Here is an 11,756-nt window from a genome sequence, read left to right as displayed (position 1 = left end):
TGCCGCGCCGCGCCGCGCCGTCCATTTATCGCCCGGACGGGTCACGTGGCGGCCAGCAGCTGATCCCCACTTCGGCCCCCGACGTTGCAACACCCGCGCCGCGCCCGCCCCAGGCCAGCGGGGGTGGAGGGGGAGCGGTCATATGACCCTCGGAAAACAAAGCAATTTAAAACAAGAAGCTTAAAAAAAAAAAAAAAAAAAAAGGCAACAACTTCTGGAAATCTGAGCAACTGTGTGATTTCGTCCCTTCCAGAGGCCCCCATGCCAGGACGGGACTTGCGCACTCCGGGAAAGTGAAAAATCCAGAAAGCTGGGAGGCCTGAGTCTCAGAGCACGAGGCTAGTTGGCCACAGCAGGGACTTAACCAGCCCCAGACCCTGCCTGCAGAACCTTAATAATGTCACCTCCTCGGGGACCTCTCAGCTGACACCCTGCCACCGCATTCTCACTTTAAATGTACATTCCCCACCCCCCGCTTTTTTTTTAACATCTATTAAGTGATAGAGATTGTACTGTTTTTACAGTTTGTCCCCACAACTATTCAGATGGGGAAACTGAGGCTGGGGATGGAGGGAATGAAGTGGCCTGCCCAGGGCCACACATAAAGCAGGAAACTGGGACTCAAACCTGGGAGTGAGTCTAAGTCTGCCCTCCTCCTCCAGGCTGTCCTAACACTCGGTACATAACTTGAGAGCAATGCCTGTCATTCAAGCTACCTTCCTGCTGGCATGTGCAGGGCTCTTTCACAGCTTGTCACAGCTGACTCATTTTGGAACAGAGCTGGCCCCTATCTGATCTACTATTGAATTCGTTCTCCATGATATTGATTGCTTAGGCCACTGGGTAAGCCCCGGTGACAACACTGGATGGTTCCTGAAGTGCTGTCCCCATGCCACAGTTCTGGATTCTAAATTTAAAAACAGGGACGCCTGGGTAGCTCAGTCGGTTAAGCCTCCGACTTTGGCTCAGGTCATAATCTCAGGGTTGGTGGGTTTGAGCCCCGCCTCGGGCTCTGTGCTGGCAGCCAGCTCAGAGCCTGGAGCCTGCTTCTAATTCTGTGTCTCCCTCTCTCTCTGACTCTCCCCTGCTCATGCTGTCTCTCTCTCAGAAATAAATTAAAAAAAAAAAATTAAAAAATTAAAAATAAATAAATAAATTTAAAAACAAAAACACAGGCGCCTGGGTGGCTCTGTCGGTTAAGTGTCTGACTCTTGATCTCAGCTCAGGTCTTGATCTCAGGGTCCTGAGTTCGATCCCTGCGTTGGGCTCTGTGCTGGGTGTGAAGCCTACTTCAAAACAAAACAAAAACCCATAAATCATAAAAACATGACTTTGGCTCAGTACAAGTATGTTGTCTGGAAACGGAGGTAGCAAATGCCCCAAGTCTGAAAAAATTCAAGTATAGGCTTGACGATGGCCTGTCAAGCATGGATTTCCCAGCTGGGGGGACTGCGGTAGCTGAGTCCTGAGGTCCTTTCTGCCTGTGCATGTCTAGAAAGCTCTGATGCTTGGAGACAGTCTGCAAGTTCCAGACAGGGACAGGTGGGCAATGGATCTATCTAATCCGGGGTCAGAGTTCTGACCTCTTCCAGGGTCACTAACCTGAGTTTCAGCCACCAAATCAATCTTGAGATCTGGGGGGTGCTGAGCCTTCTAGATAGAAGGCCTATGCGAAGGAGTTTGGTCCTTAGTATAAACTATATAACCACTTCTGCTTTTATGAACAACGCTTACAATACTAATAGCTAAAATTCACTGAGCACTTCCTGTGCACCCACTACTATATAAACACGTGCATTAGCTCATTTAATCCTCACAATCACTCTACAAGGTTGGCATTATCATCCCCATTTTACAAATGAGAAAACTGAGGCAGAAAGGTTAAGATAAGGGTTTGAACTGAGACAGCCTGGGACAAAGGTTTCAAAACGTCAAGGTGGGTTGTCATCTCCCAGAGGTGACGAGACTCACAGAGGTCAGAACTAGAACCAGAGCTGCTAGATGATTTAAAAGAAAAAAAAAAGAGTTGCCAAGAACTTTCTAGAAATTAGGGCTACTAGAAACCAATTACCTAATTAAAATGCAAGTTCCTGGAGGGCAGGGACTTTGCTTTGTTTTGTAAATCCTGGAGCCTGGAACAATGCCTGGCCGGTAGCAATCAACACTGATTGATTGGAATGAATTAATAGATAAGCCGTAAGATCTCTTGCCGGGAAACATGGTATTATTGATAGGCTGCAGGAAAGGGCTGGGATCAAACTACAAACTGCAATCCTAGCCAGGCTTTATGGAGCACTTACCATGGGCAGAGACCTTATGGGCAGGATCTCATTGAGTCCTAACATCAGCCCTCCAGCCTATAGTCATTTTCATCTCCATTTAGTCCACGTAGACACTAAGGCACAGAGGGTAATAGTGTTTCCAAGTCACACAGCCAGAGATGGCAGAGCCAGGAATCAAACCATGGTGCTTTGAAGCCGAAGCCAGTATTCCTAACCCTCTGGTCACATGCCCTGTCACAGAGGGGTCCATCTGAGCACCAGCAATTTAGGGGATGAGACTGTCAAGGTCTGAAAGCTTCCCATCTGCACACCCAGAGCCTGTCAGTTTCAGGAACCCTGGAAGGTAATGCTCCTGTGATCTGATTCCTTCTCATTTAACCTGGGGGAGCAGAGGCCCCAAATGGGGACTCTCTTGCCCAGGCTGCACCCATAGGACACAGAGCCTTCAGTGACCATGGGTTCCTGGCTCCCAGTCCAAGCTTGCTCCCCATTCTCCTATCTGCTGCCATGGGAGCCTCAGACTTGTCCGGAACAGACCCCACACCCAGGCAACCCCGGGGCAGAGGAGGCCAGGTCACAGCTGATCTGGCTGTCTCCTTTGTCCCAGCGTAGAGCCTGGGTTCTTCTGCCCGCTAATTCAGCTTCCTGACTTCCCCTTCCCTGTCCTCAAGCAGTTGGAATGATCCAAATGGTATTCTTTCTCCTCCTGTGGTGGTAAACTCAAAAATACCCCCCCCCCCCATCAATGTTCCGATGCCCATATCCTAATCCCCAGAACGTCTGAATAGGTCACATTACATGGTGGAAAGGATTTTGCAGATGTCAGACAGGGAGGTTATCCTTGTGGGCCTAATGTGATCATAAAAATCCTTACAAGGGAGGCTGCAGGGTTACAGATGCAGAAAGTGATGTGACCAGAGAACCAGGTCACTGAGACTGGAAGATGCTGGTGTTGAGTCAGGGGCCACAAGCCAAGGCAAGCAGGCAGCCTTTAGAAGCTGGAAAAGGTGAGAAAGTATATCCTCCCCTGCAAGTCCAGAAGCATCACAGACTGGACCCGCTGACCTATTTTAGAATTTCCGACCCCCAGATTGCTCGAGAATAAACATGCATCATTTTTGTTGTTGTTGTTTTAAAGTTTATTTATTTTGCGTGAGAGAGAGAGAAAATCCCAAGCAAGCTCCGCTCTGTCAGTACAGAGACCACCACGGGACTCAAAACCACAACTGTGAGATCGTGACCTGAGCTGAAATCAATAGTCGGACACTTAATGGATTGAGTCACCCAAGCACCCCTAAATGTGGATTGCTTTCAACCACTACGTTTGCAGTATTTGTAAGTTGCAATAGGAAAGGAGGACACGCCCCCTCAAAGCCTGTCTTTCCTTATACCAGGAACAGAGCCTCAGCTTGGTGAAGCAGGAGACAGATGGAGAGAGAGACCCTCAACTGCTCCCTCCTGTCACCTCTCAGCATGACCAATGGCATTCCACCACCTCTTCTCTGCACCTTCCTTTCAGGGTCAAATGCTAGAGTGGCTAGATTGGACCCATTTCTTATGGGTGCTGGAGACACAAAACTGGAGAGGCACGAAGCCTACCTTGACAGGGCGTGTGCGCTCAGGATCCTAACTGGAAGAAGTCTGGGACAAATGGAAAATGATCCAGAAAGGGGACAGGGGCCATAGAAGGCAAATGTGGGCGGAAAGAAATACTGAGGTCTGCCCGAGCCAAGCATTCTTCCAAGCCTGGTCTCTCCTTCCGCTGTGGGAGTCTCTGATTCTGTAGTGGGCGGAATCACAGACCCCCTAGAGATACTGGGCTGTGTTATGTTACCGTTGCCCTTTGGTAAGTAATGAAGGTTACAGACTTCCAAGTAGCTGGATTCTCTGGGTGGGCCTAATCTAATCTAACAGAGTCCTAGAAGCTCAGAGCTTTCCCTGACTGGAGGCAGAAGGAGAAAGCCGATGAAGGGTCAGGAAGACTCAGGGGTTTCAGCGTTCAATCAGGGTCAGATCAGGGTGGGCTCCCAGGCTGGGAGGTGTGGGGAGAGGCAGGCCCCAGGCCCCCAGGTAGGATGAACCAAGCAGCAGTCACTGGGGCTGCTGCAGAGAAAGGGAGGGGAGAGAGCAGAGCAAGGGGACCCCAGAACAGAGCCCCTGGGGCCTGCAGGCTCTCACAAAGACCTTTTATGAGTAGATGAGGCTGCAGGGTTTGGAGCTGGGAGAGACGGGTCCTACTAGGGATGGATCGCTGTGGTTGTTGAGGGGCAGGTTGGCCTGAAGAAGGCTGGGGGCAGAAGGCTGAGCATCGCAGTAATCCAGGGCTCGGACAGCACCGGGGGAGAAGCTGCCTGGGACATCCTTATTCTAAAGGCAGAAGTTGGGAGTTGCAAGTTGCCAGTNCGGTTGTTGACACTGAGCAGTTGAGGGTTGAGGCTTGGACGAATCACTCTTGAGATGTCTGGGACCTGACTTTGCAAACAACGTGCAAAGACTAGAGATCTAAATTGGAGGCTTCTGCGCCTTTCTGGAAGCTTCACTTCCTCCTGCCTGTTGTGGGAAGGCTGCCCTTTCACCGAGACCGCTCAGAGGGAGGCTGAGGAAGCAGCCGGTGACTCAGCAAAATCTGCCTTCCCTTTGTCTCGAGTCCCCCTCCCAACCGTGACTCAGCAGAAACGCAGCTGCTGGAGGGGAATGTGGAAATCTCGACTCAGCACTCCCCGGGCACCCCCCTCCCTCCCCCATGGCTGCTGGCCTGGAAAACAGAAGTGGTTTGGACTGCAGGGCGGGCCCAGCTGTCTCCCAAGGCTCTGAAAGCGAAAAACAGAGGTGAGGCCCCCAGCTGAGGCTGGGGAATGCCTAGAGGCTCACCCCTGCTGGATGGTGGTTCAGGAGACCTGCCTGGGTCTCCCAGGGGGCATCCCAGACGAAAAAATGAGCATTCCCAGTATTAAAAAAGACAGCCCTACCCCACTTATGCTCTGTCTGGCTCTCTCTCAAAAATAAATATTAAAACAGTTTTTTAAAAAGTAATAAAAGAGGTCCCCAAAGCAGTAGGACAAATGGTCACCAGGAAATGTTAACAATTAATTCAGGGTGCTTATCCTGAGCCTTCTAAGAGGACTGTGGACCCAAAGAGGGTAAGAAAAGCAGGCCAACCTGCCGATGGAACACCTTTCCATGCCTTATCTCCTTCACCGCTCCTGTGCCGGATTTGGTAGACACGGCAGGGGTGGTGACCACATCACTCCTCTCTGGTCAACAGCCATCTCTAGCTCCCTCTGCCCTTGAGATACCAGGCAATCTCCTTCTCCTGGCACACCTGGCCCTCGCCCTTGGCCGTGGCCACGTCTCCAGCAGGAGAGCCTCACCCCACCTGCTCCCTCGTACCACGCATGCCAGTCTCAGAAATACTTAACCCCCTCCCAGCTCTCCAGGCTCACATCCCTCTGGCCCTTTGCTCAGGGTGGTCCCTCAAGCCTAGAATACACATCTCCCTCTCTCGCCCCTTTGCCAAGCTATGCATTTTTCGAGTCTCAGCCCAGAAACAGGTCATAGACCTCAATGAAAGAGTGAAACTCATTAAAAATATAGAGTAAATCATAAAGGAAAATCTTAGTGACCTTACATTTGGCAGATCTCTCAAATACAACACATTAAAAAGGCAAGAAGAAACAATGATGAACGTCTTTAAAAAATGCAACAGAAAAACCACAAAATATAAAAGGAAAAATATTAATCAGTCGGACTTTATCAAAATGAACAACTGTGGCTCTTCAGATGACACAAAAAGTAAGAGGCAATCTAGAGACTAGGAGAAAGTATTCACAAACATATATCCAACAAAGGATGTGTCCCTAGAATATGTAAAGAGCTTGTATGATTCAATAATATGAAGGAAAATAAGTTTGGGGTTGTGAGTTGGAGCCCCACGCTGGGGATGATTACTTTTTTTTAAAAAGCCAAATAAGTTAATTTTATTTATTAATTAATTTTTTTTTTACATTTATTTATTTTTGAGAGACAGAGTGAGACAGAGTGCAAGCAGGGGACGGGCAGAGAGAGAAGGAGACACAGAATCTGAAGCAGGCTCCAGGTCCTGAGCAAGCAGTCAGCAGAGTCTGATGCGGGGCTTGAACCCACGAACCGTGAGATCATGACCTGAGCCGAAGTCGGACACTCAACCCACTGAGCCACCCAGTCACCCCCAAAGAAGTTAATTTTAAAAGTAGATACAGGGGCCCCTGGATAGCTCAGCCGGTTGAGCGTCCGACTTCGGCTCAGGTCATGATCTCACGGTTCGTGGGTTCAAGCCCCGTGTCAGACTCTGTGCTGAACATTTGCTCGGAGCCTGGAGCCTGCTTCAGATTCTGTGTCGTCTCTCTCTGCCCCTCCTCTGCTCACACTCTATCTCACTCTGTCTCTCAAGAATAAATAAGTGTAAAAAATTTAAAAATAAATAAAAGTAGATACAAAGTTTGGACAATCCATCAAAGGAGATATATAGATGCTAAGTGCATGGAAAGATGTTCAAGTTTATATACAGTCAGGGAAATTTAAACTGGAATCACAATGAGATACCACTACACGCTTCTTTCAATGACTAAAAATAAAAAGATTGACTATCCTCACTGTTGAAAATGTAGAGCAACTGGAACCTTCCGTTTCTGCTGGGGGTGGGGGTGGATCTTAAAATAATACAGATGTGCCTGATTGGCTCTGTCAGCCGACTTTGACTCAGGTTGTGACCTTGTGTTTTGGGAGTTGGAGCCCCGTGTTGGGCTCTGTGCTGACAGCTTGGAGCCTGAGGTCTGTTTCAGATTCTGTGTCTCCCTCTCTCTTTCTGTCCCTCCTTTGCTCACACTTTGTGTGTCTCTCTCTCAAAAATAAATAAACATTTAAAAAAATGATACAGAACATTCCATCCCCAAATATGCCACTTTGCATAAGGCTTCTCTTGAGCTAAAGACAATTGTGAAATGGCAAATGCAAGAAAAAAAAAAAAGCTCTCTGGCTTCCGCCTTATTTGCATAAAAGGAGGTTTAGACTCAGTCACCTGAGATAAATCCAGACTCTTACCAGATCAGAGATGGCATCCAGAAGAATCAACAAGAAGAGGTGAGATGGTAAGTCTTAATATTAAGTCTTATCTTCTCTAAATCTCCCCCAAGAGCTCACCCACCCACTGCTTGCTGCCCTTTAAAATCTCAGTCCCTTTCCTTTGACTTATCACTTCCCTACAAACACACCGTTCATACAGTTGACTCTTAAACAGCACAGGTTGGAATGACACAGCTCCACTTATACAAGGATATTTTTTTCGATAAATACAGTACAGCACTGTAAATGTATTTTCCTTTCCTTATGATTGTGCATAAGGCTTTATTTTGAGGCAATCTCTACAGTCAGCATGGGGCTCGAACCTATAGCCCTGAGATCAAGAGTCACATGCTGTACCGACTGAGCCAGCCAGGTGCCCCTTCATTCTGGCTTTCTCAATAACATTTTCTTTTCTCCAGCCTACTTTATTGGAAGAATACAGTGTATAATATATACAGTATACAAAACATGTGTTCATTGTGTTACCAGTAAGGTTTCTGGTCAACAGTGGGCTGTTAGTAAAGTTTTGGAGAGAGTGGAAAGTTAGCACGGATTTTCAACTGTACAGGGTGTCCCTGTGCCTGACCCCTGTGTTATTCAAGGGTCAACTGCATTGTTCTTTGTTGAGATGGTTTTTAAGCCCCAGTTCCTGAGCCTCTTTCAGTGACTCCTGTTTCTCCCCCGTGCATGGGTGCCATGTGTTAATAAACTATTGCTTGTTAATTTGTCTTTGTTTTAATTTCTAGGGCCCCAGCTGGAGAAACCAGGAGGGTAGAAGACACCACCTCTTCTACTGCACAGCCTCTTTTGAAAAGAGTTGGCAATTTCTTTTTTTAAAATTTTTTATGTTTATATTTTTGAGAGAGAGACAGAGTGCAAGCCGGAGAGGGGCAGAGAGAGGGAAACACAGAATCTGAAGCGGGCTCCAGGCTCTGGGCTGTCAGCACAGAGCCCGACGTGGGGCTTGAACTCATGAACTCCTGAGCCAAAGTCACTTAACCGACTGAGCCATCCAGGTGGCCCAAAGACTGCAAATTTCTTAAGAGACCAAACATACACCTCCCATACAACCCAGCCATTCCACTCCTGGTATTTACCCATGAGAGATAAAAGCATGTTTCCGCACCAAAGTTCGTACACCCATGTTCACGGTGGCTTTTTTAAAGTATATTTATTTATTTTGAAGGGGGGAGGGGCAGAGAGAAAGAGAGAGAGAGAATCCCCAAGCAGGTTCCACACTGTCAGCGTGGAGCCTCACGTGGGACCCATCCCATGAACGGAGAGCTCATGACCAGAGCCAAAACCAAGAATCGGACGCTTAACTGACTAAGCCACCCAGGTGCCTCCACAGTGGCTTTACTGGTAAATAGTCCCAAACTGGAAGCAACCCAAATGTCCATCAACAGGTGAATGGAAAAACAACTGTGGTGTAAACATATGCTGGATACCGAGCAATAAAGAATAACTGTTCTGCACATCAATATAAATGAATCTCAAAGTTATAATTCTGAGTAACAGAAGCCAGATTAAAAAAAAAAAAAAAAAAAGAGGGGTGCCTGGGTAGATCAGTCGGTTAAGCTTCTGACTTCGGCTCAGGTCATGATCTCACAGTTTGTGGGTTCGAGCCCCGCATTGGGCTCTGTGCTGACAGCTCAGAGCCTGGAGCCTGTTTCGGATTCTGTGTCTCCCTCTCTCTCTGCCCCTCCCCTGCTCGTGCTCTGTCTCTCTCTCAAAAATAAACATTAAAAAAACTTTTTTTAAAGAGTTCTTACTAATTACACTTATATAAAATTGTATGTAAAATGAATATACGATCTTATAACGATTTGGAAAATGCACGCTAATCTAATCAGATCGTGCTTACCCAGTTGGAAGGTGGATTTCGAAGGACCATGAGGCAACTCTGGGGAGTGGTGAATACATTCATTATGTCGATTGTGGACACGGCTTCAGGGCTACGCTTACGTCAAAACTCATCAAATGATAGATTTTAAATATGTAGGGTTTGTGTCAATTACATGTCAATTATAATAAAAGCAAGCTGTAAAACAAACAGACCCAGCCCAGGCTTTCCTAAAGTTGTTCCCCTAACCTTATAAGGCCCCTCACCCAGCTTCCCATGCCCCAGGTTCCCCCACCCCAATTCTGGGCTCGGAAGGCAGGAAGGACCGCATGGGACTGACTTTCCTAGGCCCAGAGCCCAGTCTACACCAGGCAGTCCTACATATTTAGCAAATGAAGCTTAGCAGGGTTAAACTTCCCCACCCACAGTCACACAGTTCCTCACCTGGGACTCACGGCCAGGTCTCTCTCTCTCTTGCAGGGAGAAAAACCTTCCCATGCTTCCCTTCTAGATTTTCAGACTAGGGTAATACTTAAATGGACGTAAGAGAGAGTTAACAGGAGAAAAACAAATTTAATTTTGTACACAAGAGAGCCTATGAAAATATGGGACTCAAAGAAGTGACCAAACCGGGCAGCTTTCATACTTTTCAGACAAAGAAAAGATAAACTTGTGAAGCACTGACAAGCCAATCCGGTTTGGGTTTCAGGTAGTAAATTATCGAGGAAGTAAGACGGATTGTTTTTGCGGCCTTCTCAGCCTTGGATTCCCTGGTCTCCAGTGACAAGGATGCCCGCTACCATCCTGGTTACAGGGATGGTATCTTTCACATGCGAGATTTATTTTGCTTACGGTGGGACAAAGGATATTCAGAGTATCCTTGCACTGGCTCTTTCTTAAGTAACTTTAACTCAAAATAATCAATGTGCCGGAGTGGCATATTTTGGGGTGGCAAATTTTGCTCCCCTTCACCTTAAAGCGTGCTCGAGTTCGACAAGCAGCAGCTGTCCGGAGTCCCTGGGACTGGGGCAGTGAAGGGTGTAGAAAGAACATCTTTCTCAAGCCCCATGCAGCTTCCATTTGTCCAGATCCAGAGACCGAAGACCTGTGACCAGAGCAGGCAGCAGTCTGGTGTCTGGAGAGTTCCGGCTGCTAGGACACCGTGGCCCATATGGAGCCTCCCCAGGGCTCCCAGACCTGGTTCAACCTCGCTCTGCATGATCAAGGCACTTCCAGGCAGTGTAGACGGGTTAAAGCAATGAACTCTAAACAAAAAGATTGCATCAAATCCAGTATCCATGATTTACCACATGTGTGCACTTTTAATCCTCTAAGCTTTATTTCCTCCTATGACAAAATGATAAGTAATAACAGCTTCAGCTCCAGGGGAAGTGGTAAGGATCAAATCAGCTTAACCTATGTAAGAAGCTCAGAACGGGGCCTGTGGAAGAGGAAGTCCTCACTCAGGAAGCATTCATTGTTCTGTTTAGTCAGAGAATGGCATCCAGTTCCCCTTTCAGGATTCTGCCAGAGCCTGTTTGCTACCTAAAAGTTTCTAGACAGTTCTGAGTAGGGTGGGGGCACTAAAATCTGATGAACCTTGCTCTCATTTGGGAGTTCAGACCCTTGCGTTCCCCATCTTTTCTTTTTCCCCCTCAATAAGTAACCTTCTGTGAAATAATTTCAAATGTCCAGAAAGGTTGCAAGAAGGGGCGCCTGGGTGGCTCAGTCGGTTGCGTGTCCGACTTTGGCTCAGGTCATGATCTCACGGTTCGTGGGTTTGAGCCCCGCGTCGGGCTCTGTGCTGACAGCTAGCTCAGAGCCTGGAGCCTCCTTTGGATTCTGTGTCTCCCTCTCTCTCTGACCCTCCCCTGCTTGCGCTGTCTCTCTCTCTCTCAGAAATAAATTAAAAAACATTAAAAAAAAAAAGAAAGTTTGCAATAGTACACAGACTTCCACCGGGATCCACCAGTTGTTAATATTTTGTCACATTTGTCTTGTCATTCACGTTGCCTTGATTATATAGGCATACACACATTCTTTTCTACATTTTTACGTATACACACGTATTTAATATGTATATGTTAAATATTTGCATATTTAATATGTATTTTACATATATTGAAAATTTATATTTCTGGCTTATTAGTAAGTTGCAGACAGCATTCCCCTTTGCTGCCAAATCCCTTAGCGTGTATGATACCAGAGCACAATCTCTTGTAACCGCAGTACAATTACAGATATCAGGGACTCTCACTTCAACACAACCACATTATAAAAAGTCCGCATTCAAACGGCATCACTGGCCACCCCCCCAACTTTTCTTCGCACGGTCTGGGTTCCAAACCAGATCCTGCATGCCACCTAGCTGCCTGGTGCTTTGCTGCTCCTGAAGGGTGAGTCTTCAGGGGCCCAGGACTGAGTAAATCCCTTTAAAGTGGGAGGATCTTTGCAGCAAACTGGCAGGACTCTTCAGACACCGACCCCTCTGTCTGACCACTTACAAAAAGGCAGCTGTGGGAAGGCTCTGC

This window comes from Crocuta crocuta, unplaced genomic scaffold (assembly GCF_008692635.1).
Source record: "Crocuta crocuta isolate KB4526 unplaced genomic scaffold, BGI_CrCroc_1.0 scaffold193, whole genome shotgun sequence".
Classification (NCBI taxonomy): Eukaryota; Metazoa; Chordata; class Mammalia; order Carnivora; family Hyaenidae; genus Crocuta; species Crocuta crocuta.
Note: the sequence above shows the minus strand (reverse complement) of the source record.